Source organism: Phyllobates terribilis, unplaced genomic scaffold (genome assembly GCF_046119375.1).
Source record: "Phyllobates terribilis strain yellow unplaced genomic scaffold, ASM4611937v1 Scaffold_5__5_contigs__length_657084704, whole genome shotgun sequence".
NCBI lineage: Eukaryota > Metazoa > Chordata > Amphibia > Anura > Dendrobatidae > Phyllobates > Phyllobates terribilis.
Genome location: NW_027362765.1, coordinates 17,450,839 through 17,464,050, shown reverse-complemented (window position 1 = coordinate 17,464,050; position 13,212 = coordinate 17,450,839). Strand labels below are relative to the sequence as shown.

The following is a 13,212-nucleotide window of genomic DNA, read 5'->3' as shown; positions in this document are numbered from 1 at the left end:
GTGCCTCCCGCCCGACGTCGCTATCACGTCAGACAGATCACATGACACGGATCCGCACCTTGCACCAACGTGACGTTCTGCTCCCCCTCGGGGACATATAAGGTCAGATTGGTACAGTTTTACACAGACACCCCCTGTCCAGACGGGTTCAGGAAGGTACTGAAAGTGAGAAGAGGTGGCCCACTCAGTCAGTGACGTGGCAGCACACTCACTCACACCCCTCACAGGCCCCTTTCACTGACCCCAATGAAACAGAACATTACCAGTCTGGTAGAGCCACCATTAGTTCCTATTAGATATAAGCCCTGATCCATAACAGGAATTATATCGGGCCAGAAACCAGCCCTGGTAGCATGTGAGTTAACCAAACAATGGACGTACGGATTCGTGGATCGAGATAAAAGAGCAGCCAAAGGTTAAATTATATAGTTAATCACCTTAAGGGCACACTAGACAATACACTATATACACACGTGGTCAAAATTGTTGGTACCCCTCGTTTAATGAAAGAAAAACCCACAATGGTCACAGAAATAATTTGAATCTGACAAAAGTAATAATAAATTAAAAATCTATGAAAACGAACAAATGAAAGTAAGACATTGCTTTTCAACCCTGCTTCCACACAATTTTTAAAAAAAATTAACTCATGAAATAGGCCTGGACAGAAATGATGGTACTCTTAACTTAATATTTTGTTGAACAACCTTTTGAGGCAATCACTGCAATCAAACGATTCCTGTAACTGTCAATGAGACTTCTGCACCTCTCGACAGGTATTTTGGCCCACTCCTCATGAGCAAACTGCTCCAGTTGTCTCGTGTTTGAAGGTTGCCTTTTACAGATGGTATGTTTCAGCTCTTTCTAAAGATTCTCAATAGGATTTAGGTCAGGGCTCATAGAAGGCCACTTTAGAATAGTCCAATGTTTTCCTCTTAGCCATTCTTTGGTGTTTTTAGCTGTGTGTTTTGGGTCAGTATCCTGTTGCAAGACCCATGACCTGCGACTGAGACCAAGCTTTCTGATACTGGCCAGCACATTTCTCTCTAGAATCTTTTGATAGTCTTGATATTTCATTGTACCCTGCACAGATTCAAGACACCCTGTGCCAAATGCAGCAAAGCAGCCCCAAAGCATAACAGAGCCTCCGCCATGTTTCACAGTAGGGACAGTGTTCTTTTCTTGATATGCTTCATTTTTCCATCTGTGAACATAGAGCTGATGTGCCTTGTCAAAAACTTCCATTTTTGTCTCATCTGTCCATAGGACATTCTCCCAGAAGCTTTGTGGCTTGTCAACATGTAGTTTGGCAAATTCCAGTCTGGCTTTTTTATGATTTTTTTTCAACAATGGTGTTCTCCTTGGTCGTCTCCCATGAAGTCCACTTTGAATCAAACAACGACGGATGGTGCGATCTGACACTGATGTTCCTTGAACCTTTAATCTCTTTAGAAGTTATCCTGGGTTCTTTTGTTATCATTCGTATTATCCATCTCTTTGATTTGTCATCAATTTACCTCTTGCGGCCACGTCCAGGGACGTTGGCTACAGTCCCATGAATCTTACATTTCTGAATAATATGTGCAACTGTAGTCACAGGAACATCAAGCCGCTTGGTCTTATTACCTTTACCTTTAACATGCTTGTCTATAATTTTCTTTCTAATCTCCTGAGACAACTCTTTCCTTTTCATCCTCTGGTCCATGTTGAGTGTGGTACACACCATGTCACCAAACAGCACAGTGAGTATCTGTAGCCCTATAAACAGGCCCACTGACTGATTACAAGATTGTAGACACCTGAGATGCTAATTAGTGGACACAACTTGATTTAACATGTCCCTTTTGTCACATTATTTTCAGGGGTATCATCATTTCAACATCTGTATTGTTCAACATCTTTATCAATGATTTAGATGAAGGAATTGAGGGTAAACTGATTAAATTTGCTGATGACACAAAGCTAGGAGGGATAGCTAACACTAGAGAAGAGAGAGAGAAGCTTCAAAAAGACCTAAATAAACTGGAGCAGTGGGCAGCAACTAACAGAATTGTTTTTAACAGGGAAAATGCAAAGTACTACATCTGGGCAATAAAAATGAAAAAAGCATATACAGAATGGGAGGAATAGAGCTAAGCAACAGTACATGTGAAAAAGACTTAGGTATACTAATAGATCATAGACTGAACATGAGTCAACAGTGTGATGCAGCAGCAAAAAAGGCAAATACAATTCTGGGATGTATTAACAGAAGCATACAGTCTAGATCACGTGAAGTCATTATCGGTCTTAACTCCTCTTTGGTCAGACCTCATCTGGAATACTGAGTCCAGTTTTGGGCACCACATTTTAAAAAAGACATTGAGAAACTGGAGCAAGTTCAGAGACCAGAATGGTGACTGGTCTGCAAACCATGTCCTATGAGGAACGGTTACAGGATTTGGGAATGTTTAGCTTGCTAAAAAGAAGACTGAGAGGAGACTTAATAGCTGTCTACAAAAATCTCAAGGGCTGTCACATTGTAGAAGGATCATCTTTATTCTCATTTGCATAAGGAAAGACTAGAAGCAATGGGATGAAACTGAATGGGAGGAGACACAGATTAGATATTAGAAAAAACTTTTTGACAGTTAGGGTGATCAATGAGTGGAACAGGCTGCCACAAGAGGTGGTGAGTTCTCCTTCAATGGACGTCTTCAAACAGAGGCTGAACAGACATCTGTCTGAGATGATTTAGTGAATCCTGCTTTGAGCAGGGGGTTGGACCAGATGACCCAGGAGGTCCCTTCCAACTCTACCATTCTATGATTCTATGATTTCTGTCCAGGCCTATTTCATGAGTTTAATGTTTTAAAAAATTCTGTGGAAGCAGGGTTGAAAAGCAATGTCTGACTTTCATTTGTTCATTTTCATAGATTTTTAATTTATTATTACTTTTGTCAGATTCAAGTTATTTCTGTGACCATTGTGGGTTTTTCTTTCATTAAATGAGGGGTACCAACAATTTTGACCACGTGTGCACATAAGGGTTATACATACATAATGGTAAGAGATGCAAACACAATAGTAGTGGTACAAAAGTACACAGATATTGAGAGTCAGTTACCAGTCAGATGAAAGGCCTGGCTTGTGGGAGAGTGCTGCCACATGGAAGACTGGTGGTTTGCTTTGTTGCGTGACTTCTCCCACACGATATGTCGTTGCGACCTCCTAGAGAAAAAGCACTAGCCCAAGAGCTGCAGGAGCTTTTAACCCCTCTGGGTCACCCCCTCCTGCCCCCTGGGCTGGACTTAAATCTCCACACCTGACCTCTAGCAGCTAGAAACTCCAGAAACTAAGATGGGTCATAACACCTTAATGGATGGTCCTAGGGAGCCAGTTCTGGTGTCATCAGATCCAGCCTGCTAGGATTATCAAGATGAAACGAGGGTTTACATTTCAGCAAGACAATGATAACAAACACACAGCAAATTAAATTCTCAATTGGTTTCAGAGGAAAAAAAATAAAGCTGCTAGAATGACCCAGTCAATCACCTGTCCTGAATCCAATAGAAAATTTATGGGAGGAATTAAAGCTCAGAGTTCATAGAAGGAGCCCATGAGACCTTCAGGATTTGAAGAGTGTTTGTGTGGAATAATGTCAAAAGACTGACCGTCACTTCCAAACAGAAAGACAAATGCAAACAGGTGCAAACTAGGTGAGCCCCTCTATATGTAACTAACAAATTAAAGCTGCACTCTAAAACGCTATATTATGTAAACATCTATAATATAACCAGAGATGTGTCGTTCTGTCTGAAGCCTCGGCACTGGAGTCAGCGGATGCACGCGTACCTCACTACGGCACCATTTTATTGGAGAGGAGGGGGCGGTGCTGTCAGATGTGAGCGGCTTCACCGGCCTGGGTTTCACCGGCACTGAAGGTGCATGTTCCTCCTGCCCTTGTACCCACAGCTTGTCTTTTTCTATGGGGCCCCCCCAGTTCTCCCCTTGATGCCAGATCTGCCCGATATCAGCCCATGTCTGAGATCAGGAACAGGCTGTACACACACAGGTGTATGTATGTATTGTGGTAAAGTGGCTTGCTTGGCTGTACACTGGGGTAGACACGGACCACTGTCTCTTTAAATTTCGAGTTAGTTTATTAAGCGTCATAAACTAACTGTTCTATAGTAAAAATCGCGCTATCGGTAGTGAAAAAGAGATCAGGAGAAGAGTACTATTATTTTATAAAAATAAGATTTATTTGTTTGGATGCTAGCAATAAAAACTTAATAAAATACAGGATTTAATACAGGATTTAAAAGACGAGTGTAGACAACAATATTTCGATTGGGGTAAAAGAACTAATGGTATACAAGGTGTAATAAATAGTAAAATCCAGCGGTTAATCTGGTGTGGTAAAATGCCTGTGGTGGCTTGGTACCTGGAAAGAAGAGGAGTTTGGTTAGGGCTATTGTTCTCTAGTAATGAATATGCTTAGCTGGCTGTGGATCTGTTACTCACCAGGTATCAGAGTGGGTAAAGTGCAGGTGTGCACTAGGGCTGTGGTCCGTCAGGATTCTTAGAGTGGGGCGTGGTCCTGAACGCTTTGTTATGCTCCTGGAGATTTAATGATATGGGGTTAGTGCTGTTAGCTCTGGGTAGGTAGATAGTGGGGTTAGCGACTTACCCACGGAGGAGCTGTTCTGCTTTTGGAGATTGCTTGTTAGCACTCCCTCAGTGGGGGGTGCAGCAGGAGGCTCTGGATTGTATCTCACTTTGTCCCTGATGAAGACAGCCGTCAGCTGTCGAAACGCGTTGGAATTGACTGACCCAGCAGAGAAGGCGCCCACAGGCATCCGTCCTCAATACACGCTGCACACCACGTGTCAGCGCGTCTCTCTGCCTCTCGCGCGCTTCCAATAGAACGCGCCCCCTCACCTTCTCCGCCCCTCCTCTCCTGCTCCACTTACCCGGAAGCCCGCGAGTAGCGGCGGTCACCGGCCGGGACCCCGCTCTCGCCCCGGGCCCCACAACTCCTTGACATCTCCGCAGGACTACGGACCGTAAGTACTCTGGGCCACGGCCCCCACCGCTTATGACACACGCCACCACAAGGACCAAAACCACACATACTCACCTCTTTATTACCGACAGGATTCCAGGAACGCGGCCTGCCTGACTCCACATGAGTAGGGACCGTGCCTGAAAACCGGACTCCACAACCATAGACCTTGCCCGGATATCTACTACACAGCCTGCCACCAAAGCCTTCCACCTACTTGAATATACTTACCCAGACCAGGCCTCCTGCCACATTTGCAGCCGGTCCCCTGCTGCACCTCAGCGTCCAGGGACAAGACCCACTGCTACTTAGCCAGTAAATTACTCAGCCAGAGCCTCCTGCTGCACCTACCACTAGGCTGAACCCTCTTGCAGAACCTCCTGAACACCTTCCCTTGATTTAGGCCTTCAGCCACAGATAAAGAAGGTGACTGACCATTTCACACCTGGACCCTAAACAAGGTAATCAACCGGGCTTACTTATATTGTGGCTTATTGTTTGCACACCTCAGCTCCTAACTCTCCCTCCCCATCTATATACAGGACATCAATTATCCTTGAGTGCCACAACGCCCCCTATCACCCGGCAACCAGAAGCCTCCTGCTACATCTCTGCTCAGAGACAGATACAATCCAGAGCCTCCTGTTGCACCCCTGGATTACTGATAATCACGCACAGGTAAACATCTAGGTTTACCACATACTGTGGACTATTCCTGTATTCCTCAGTTCCTAACCCTTCCTCCATATCTATATACAGGACATTGAGTATCCTCAAGCGTTACTACGCCTACTGGCAATCAAAAAGCCCCCCTGTCACATCTCTGCAACAAAGTGAGATACAATCCAGAGCCTCCTGCTGCACCCCCCACTGAGGGAGTGCTAACAAGCAATCTCCAAAAGCAGAACAGCTCCTCCGTGGGTAAGTCGCTAACCCCACTATCTACCTACCCAGAGCTAACAGCACTAACCCCATATCATTAAATCTCCAGGAGCATAACAAAGCGTTCAGGACCACGCCCCACTCTAAGAATCCTGACGGACCACAGCCCTAGTGCACACCTGCACTTTACCCACTCTGATACCTGGTGAGTAACAGATCCACAGCCAGCTAAGCATACCCAATACTAGAGAACAATAGTCCTAACCAAACTCCTCTTCTTTCCAGGTACCAAGCCACCACAGGCATTTTACCACACCAGATTAACCGCTGGATTTTACTATTTATTACACCTTGTATACCATTAGTTCTTTTACCCCAATCGAAATATTGTTGTCTACACTCGTCTTTTAAATCCTGTATTAAATCCTGTATTTTATTAAGTTTTTATTGCTAGCATCCAAACAAATAAATCTTATTTTTATAAAATAATAGTACTCTTCTCCTGATCTCTTTTTCACTACCGATAGCGCGATTTTTACTATAGAACAGTTATTTTATTGTAGTGTATCTACTACGGACATTAGTGGTTCCCTGTCCACAATTATCGCTGCCATTGGTAGTAGTTAGCCTGATAAGCGCCTTTTACACATATAATACCTTACAAGCGTCATAAACTAACCTGGAGTCCATAAAGTAAACACAGCCCATTCGGCATAATGGCAAAACAAAATACATAGTTGCAGCACAGTCCGTATATCGCCCGAGGTCTGGCCACTTAGGGTTAACTACACATGGTTCAGCACAATGCATGCAAACTCCTTTCTGGAGCAAGCCTCTCCAGATACTGAACACCATCTGAATCAAAAGGCTGGCTCTTTATAGCCCCAAACCACACCCTGGGGTGCAGATTTGGTGGATGTCCGCCCGCACCATAGCCATCCATAAATAAAACATGCCTTTTGTAACTGGCTGTTTAACCCTCTTTGTATACACAGTATACACAGGAACAAGTGGTGTTAGAATTGTGGGGAACACCCCCAGCGAACACATGTGACTGTCACAGGAAGACCTGCATGTCCTGGGTGAAGTCGGCTGTGAGCCAACAAGTGATGCCGGACAAAATGGAGCACCTCCATAAACATTTGTTGCAGGCACAGCAGGCACAGCACCAACAGCAACAAACTCCGCACCAGCAGATGCTGTAGCAACAGCAGATGGCGCAACAGTAGACCACCAAACTGCTTATGCAGCAGCTCCAGCTCCAACAGCAGGCCCACCAGGACCAATGCCGACAACAGCAGCAGCAGATCGATTTGCTCACAGAGGCGATCCATGGCTCGGCAACAGTTCCAACTATAAGGTCAGTGGACGACTTTTCTGTCCGAAAGGCAGTAAAGGGAGCGCTGCAGAAAATGACTCAGGGTGATGACGTAGAAGCTTTTCTGACTGTATTCGAGAGGTTCGCCGAGAGGGAAAGGCTGCCGCCAGAGCAGAGGGCAGAGTTGTTGGCGCCATATCTGATGGGGGAACCCCAGAAAGCATATTATGATTTGGCCTTGCAGGACGCCAGAGAATATGCAAAATTAAAAACTGAAATTTTGGCACATTTGGGGCTAACAATGACTGTCAGGGCATAGCGCGTCCACCACTGGGCGTATCATCGCGAGAAATCACCACAATCCCAAATGTTTGAGCATTTGCACATGGTGCAAAAATGGCTGCAACCAGAATCTTCTACCCTGGCGCAGATGATAGAGTGAGTAGTGATGGATCGGTTCGTGCACTCCTTACCAAGGCCGGTACAGACTTGGGTTGCCCAGGGCGATCCCCGGAATGCAGATGAACTGATTGGTCTGTTTGAGAAGTACCAGGGTGTCGAGGGTTCCGTGGGAAAACAGCCCACTCCATATTAGGGGTCCAAGTCGGGGGCGCAGGCCCAAAAGGGGGTGGTCGTCCAAAGAGGTGGGGAGGTGGTGCCCAAGGTCCCCTCGTGAGAAATGATTTGTTAGCGGTGTCAAGGCCCAGACCATATAGCTGCCTGCTGACCTCTGAGCAAATGGACTGTAGCCTGGGACGTCACTGTTCTTACTCTGCCTACCCCGCCTGCAGCATGGACAATCAGCCCAGTGAGGGGCCACAGTCATGTCCGGTGACTGTTAATGGGGTACTGGTGGCAGGACTCCTGGACTCAGGGAGCTTGGTGACTCTCATAAGGGCCACGCTCCCACACCAGTTGATCCCCGGGAAAAACGTGGGTGGGCGGTGCATCCACGGGGACGCAAAGGATTACCCTATTGCCAGAGTGACAATACATACTGACTGTGGAGCTGAGCCCTAAGAGGTGGGCGCGGTTAGGAATCTGCTCCACTCGGTGATAATAGGGCAGGACTTAGTCTTTTCTGGGACTTGTGGCGGAAAGCAGGGGTGCCAAGTGTCTCAACCGAGAGTTGGTTACCCCATGTTGCATCACCGTCGCTGTCATAAGCAGATGACTTTCCCCTGTGCGTCCTTGCGGGGGACGAAGATGAGGTGGTGACCCCGGAAGAGGAGGTCCTAGACTAGGGGGTGTCTGGGGGGAATTTTGGGACTGCACAGATGCAGGATCTCACCTTGAAATTTGCATTTGACAATGTGTCTGTGATCAGTAGGGTTGCTCAGGAAAGTGGAGGCTGACACAAGGTTCCCATATTTTGCACTCAATGGGGAGCTTCTTTATAGAGACACTAACCCAAAAGGGGAGGTAATAGAGCAGTTGGTAGTGCCGGGACCGTATAGGCTTAGAGTGTTAGGCCTAGCCCATTCTCACATCTTGGGTGGACAGCTAGGGGTAGATAAGACTCGGGAGAGGGTCCTACAAAGGTTCTACTGGCCTGGATGTCACCGGGAAATTGTGAACTACTGCCGGTCATGTCCCACCTGTCAGCAAACGGCTCCCGTGTCCCATTTCCGGAGCCCCCTAGTGTTGTTACCTCTCATAGGGATCCCATTTGACCGGATCGCCATGGACCTTGTCGGACCCCTGGTGAAGTCTGCCCGGGGACACCAATACATTCTGGTTATATTGGATTATGCTACGCGATATCCGGAGGCAGTACCATTAAATAATTCCTCTGCCAGAAGTATCGCCAGAGAGCTGGTTCATATTTTCTCCCGGACAGGTCTGCCAAAGGAGATCCTGACGGACCAGGGAGCTCCGTTCATGTCGAAGCTGATGAGAGAATTGTGTAAGGCCCTCCAAATTACACAACTCCGAACGTCGGTATACCACCCGCAGACAGACGGACTGGTAGAACACTTCATCAAGACCTTAAAGTCGATGTTAAGACTCATAGAGGAAAATCACTGGTCAGATATACTGGAAAGAGTTCCACAGCTGTCTTTAAGTGAATCCCATAGACTGTCCCATATATATGTGATACACCAGGTATACAGGACACCTCAATTCTTATTTAACATAGAATTTCATTCAAGTCCCCACTGTCCTAGATGCAAAACTAACATAGCAGATATGCTTCATATGATGTGGAACTGTCCTAAATTGGTGTCCTTTTCGAAGAGTGTTGTAGCAATGATTAACAGGGTTTATTCAATTAATGTAGAGCTTTCACCATTAGTTCGTATATTGGGATATGTTGAAGATCTGACTATTGATGAGTACGGCAAAATTGTGTGTGGCGGCACGTATGTTATATATGGCAAGAAAATTGATAGCCCAAAAATGGATAGCAGATCAGAAGCCTATGATATCAGAATTTATTGATCAAGTTAACCGGCTAGTAAATTTGGAAAAAGGCATATACCTAAAAAGAGATGCTATCTCTAAATTTGACAAGATATGGGGTCTATGGATTGATGGCTCTGGTTTGACATCTAGGCAACTGAGATTTTGCCTCTGCTTGCTTTGAGTTACGTTTATATGCTGCCTCAAATTAAACATCTCTGAAAGTTAATAAAAATGTTATTAGTACTTCCACAAGTTATATGTAATTGGATTGACTATTGTTACTACACTGTGTTCCAAATTATTCTGCAAATAATATTTTCTCAGATTTTCCCAAATTACCTATATGAATTGCAGTCATTGTAATTTTCCAGTCAAATAACTATTAGAGTACAATTGAAAGGTTTTTGTACAAACTGCCTATGATAACAGTATATTTTTTAAAAAATAAAAAACTCAAACTGCACTCAAAATGCATGTTCCAAATTATTATGCACAGCAGTTTTCAACCTTTTCATTTTAATAAAGAACAAAAAAATGGTCATTTTTGAAATTATAAGCATTCGCAGGTTATTATAAACTGAAATCAAACAGTTTTCAACTCAAAACGTTATTCTAGGTGATGTTACATTTGCACATAGGACCGCTTGTTCGAAAGGAGCTTCTGAACTCTCTCGTCCATTGAATTTGTCAGGTTTTGGATGGTTTCTGCTTCAATTGTTTTGCATGAGGACAGAATACCCTCCCAGAGCTGTTGCTTAGATGTGAACTGCCTCCCGCCATCATAGACACTCCTTTTGATGATGCTCCAGAGATTCTCAATGGGGTTGAGGTCAGGGGAGCATGGGGGCCACACCATAAGTTTGCCCCCTTTTATGCCCATAGCAGCCAGAGATGCAGATGTGTTATGTGCAGCATGAGACGGGGCATTATCATGCATGAAAATGATCTTGCTGCGGAATGCACGGTTCTTCTTCTTGAACCATGGAAGGAAGTGCTGTTTGAGAAACTCAACATACACTATGGAGTTCATCTTTACCCCTTCAGGGATCCTAAAAGGGCCGACAATCTCTCTCCCCATGATTCCAGCCCAAAACATTACTCCACCTCCTCCTTGTTGGCGCCGTAGCCGTGTTTGCATGGGGTGTCCATCAACCAGCCATCCTCCACTCCATCCATCTGGACCATCGAGATCATTTCATGCATGATAATGCCCCGTCTCATGCTGCACATAACACATCTGCATCTCTGGCTGCTGTGGGCATAAAAGGGGACAAACTTATGGTGTGGCCCCCATGCTCCCCTGACCTCAACCCCATTGAGAACCTCTGGAGCATCATCAAAAGGAGTGTCTATGATGGCGGGAGGCAGTTCACATCTAAGCAACAGCTCTGGGAGGGTATTCTATCCTCATGCAAAACAATTGAAGCAGAAACCATCCAAAACCTGACAAATTCAATGAATGAGAGAGTTCAGAAGCTCCTTTCGAACAAGGGGTCCTATGTGCAAATGTTATATCACCTAGAATAAAGTTTTGAGTTGAAAACTGTTTGATTTCAGTTTATAATAACCTGCTAATGCTTATAATTTCAAAAATGACCATTTTTTTGTTCTTTATTAAAATGAAAAGGTTGAAAACTCTGCTGTGCATAATAATTTGGAACATGCATTTTGAGTGCAGTTTGAGTGTTTTATTTTTTTTAAAATATACTGTTATCATAGGCAGTTTATACAAAAACCTTTCAATTGTACTCTAATAGTTATTTGACTGGAAAATTACAATGACTGCAATTCATATAGGTAATTTGGGAAAATCTGAGAAAATATTATTTGCATAATAATTTGGAACACAGTGTATGTTCAAATATTTGTTCATCTAATTATGCTGGTTTTGCAGCGCCAAGATGTATAAATAACTCATGTTTAATGCTTCTTTAGGCTGGGGGATGGAGAACTGTGTTTCTCCAATGTTTGTCTGGTTGTTGTTTTTTTCCTTTTTTTTTTTTTCCCTTTGTGTAAATCTTTATAAAAATCAATAAAAAACATTTGATTTAAAAAAAAAAAAGTCGATGTTAAGGAAAGTTGTGGAGAAGGATGGGAGAGACTGGGATTGCCTGCTGCCGTACCTGCTGTTCTCAGTTAGGGAAGTTCCTCAGAGCTCAGGGTTCTCGCCTTTTGAACTGCTATACGGATGACACCCTCGGGGACTTCTGGACATAGCAAAGGAGACCTGGGAAGCAGAGGTTACACCCCACCCCGGAGTGTCATCGAGCATGTGGCCCAAATGCAGGACCAGATCTAAAGGGTTTTAGGGATCCGGGTGGTGGAACCTCTGTGCTGCAGTGCAAGGAGGGACCAGAGGGGCGTAACTAGGTATCAACTCGGACTGACCCAAGTCATACGGCGGCTCAATCGATTCCGTGACCAGGGAAGGACCGAGCAGAGGGACCAGGTGCTACTCTGGGCCAGACCTTGTATGAGAGCAGGTGACTCCCACGGGTCAGAAGGCAGGGACTGACCGATACAGCAGATGAGCACGGCAGGCAGGCTGACGGGTGATCCGGGTAGATGGACTGGCAGACACTGCAGGTAACAAGCAGGGGCCTCTAGGTAGGCTGGCTGGTAGGCACGGCAGGTAACAGGCAGGTGCTTCCAGGTAAGCAGGCGGGTAGGCACGGCAGGTAACAAGCAGGAGCCTCCAGGTAGGCTGGCTGGTAGGCACGGCAGGTAACAGGCAGGTGCTTCCAGGTAAGCAGGCGGGCAGGGCCCATAGACAGACTGGAGAACTGGACTGTAGACAGACTGTTGGGCTGGAGAGTAGACAAGCAGGCGGACAGGACTGGTAGTCAGGCTGGCGGACTGGACTGGTAGTCAGGCTGGCGGACTGGACTGGTAGTCAGGCTAGCAGCGGGACCTGAGGGCTGAAGCAGAGTTTAGAACACAAAGCTACAACCTTGCACGGGCACTTCCGTTTTGGAGGAGGTGCCTTTTATATGAGAGGTCCTCCGGCCATTGGCCGGGGACTCCTTAGAACGGCACGCGCGGCCCCTTCAAGAGGGAGGGAGCGCGCGTGTGCCCTAAGCACAGTGCCCGGGAACCTGCACGTGCCGGCAGCAGCAGAAGCAGGAGCGCTGTAGGACGCCGGGCAGGGAGCACGGCGGTAAGAGGGACGGCGTCTCTGCCTGTCAGGGGGCAGAGACGCTGATACTACAAAGGGTTATGCCAATCGTGAAGGAGAGCCTTCTATAGGCCAAAGAAGCCCAGGCAGGGTCTACAATCAGGCTGCAAGGCTGAGACAATTCAGCCCTGGAGATCAGGTGTTGGTGTTGGTACCCACGGTCGAGAGTAAGTTCCTGGCTAAGTGGTAAGGACCGTACGAAGTAGTTGAGAAGCTGAGTGAAGTCAACTACACCATGTTCCAAATTATTATGCAAATAATATTTTCTCAGATTTTCCCAAATTACCTATATGAATTGCAGTCATTGTAATTTTCCAGTCAAATAACTATTAGAGTACAATTGAAAGGTTTTTGTACAAACTGCTTATGATAACAGTATATTTT

The 13,212-nt window shown here is 45.7% G+C and overlaps 2 long non-coding RNA genes and 1 pseudogene across 2 annotated transcripts; 2 read left to right on the top strand and 1 right to left on the bottom strand.

Annotated features, from left to right (window-relative positions):
• Positions 1–13,212, top strand: part of LOC141270552 (uncharacterized) — a 123,120-nt pseudogene that overhangs the window by 29,871 nt on the left and 80,037 nt on the right.
• Positions 4,223–4,768, bottom strand: LOC141270604 (uncharacterized). Its single transcript, XR_012321705.1, has 3 exons — positions 4,673–4,768; positions 4,507–4,602; positions 4,223–4,426 (listed from the first exon to the last, which is right to left on the bottom strand). It is a non-coding gene; the product is annotated as an uncharacterized lncRNA (long non-coding RNA).
• Positions 5,627–6,418, top strand: LOC141270602 (uncharacterized). Its single transcript, XR_012321702.1, has 4 exons — positions 5,627–5,725; positions 5,807–5,968; positions 6,039–6,134; positions 6,215–6,418. It is a non-coding gene; the product is annotated as an uncharacterized lncRNA (long non-coding RNA).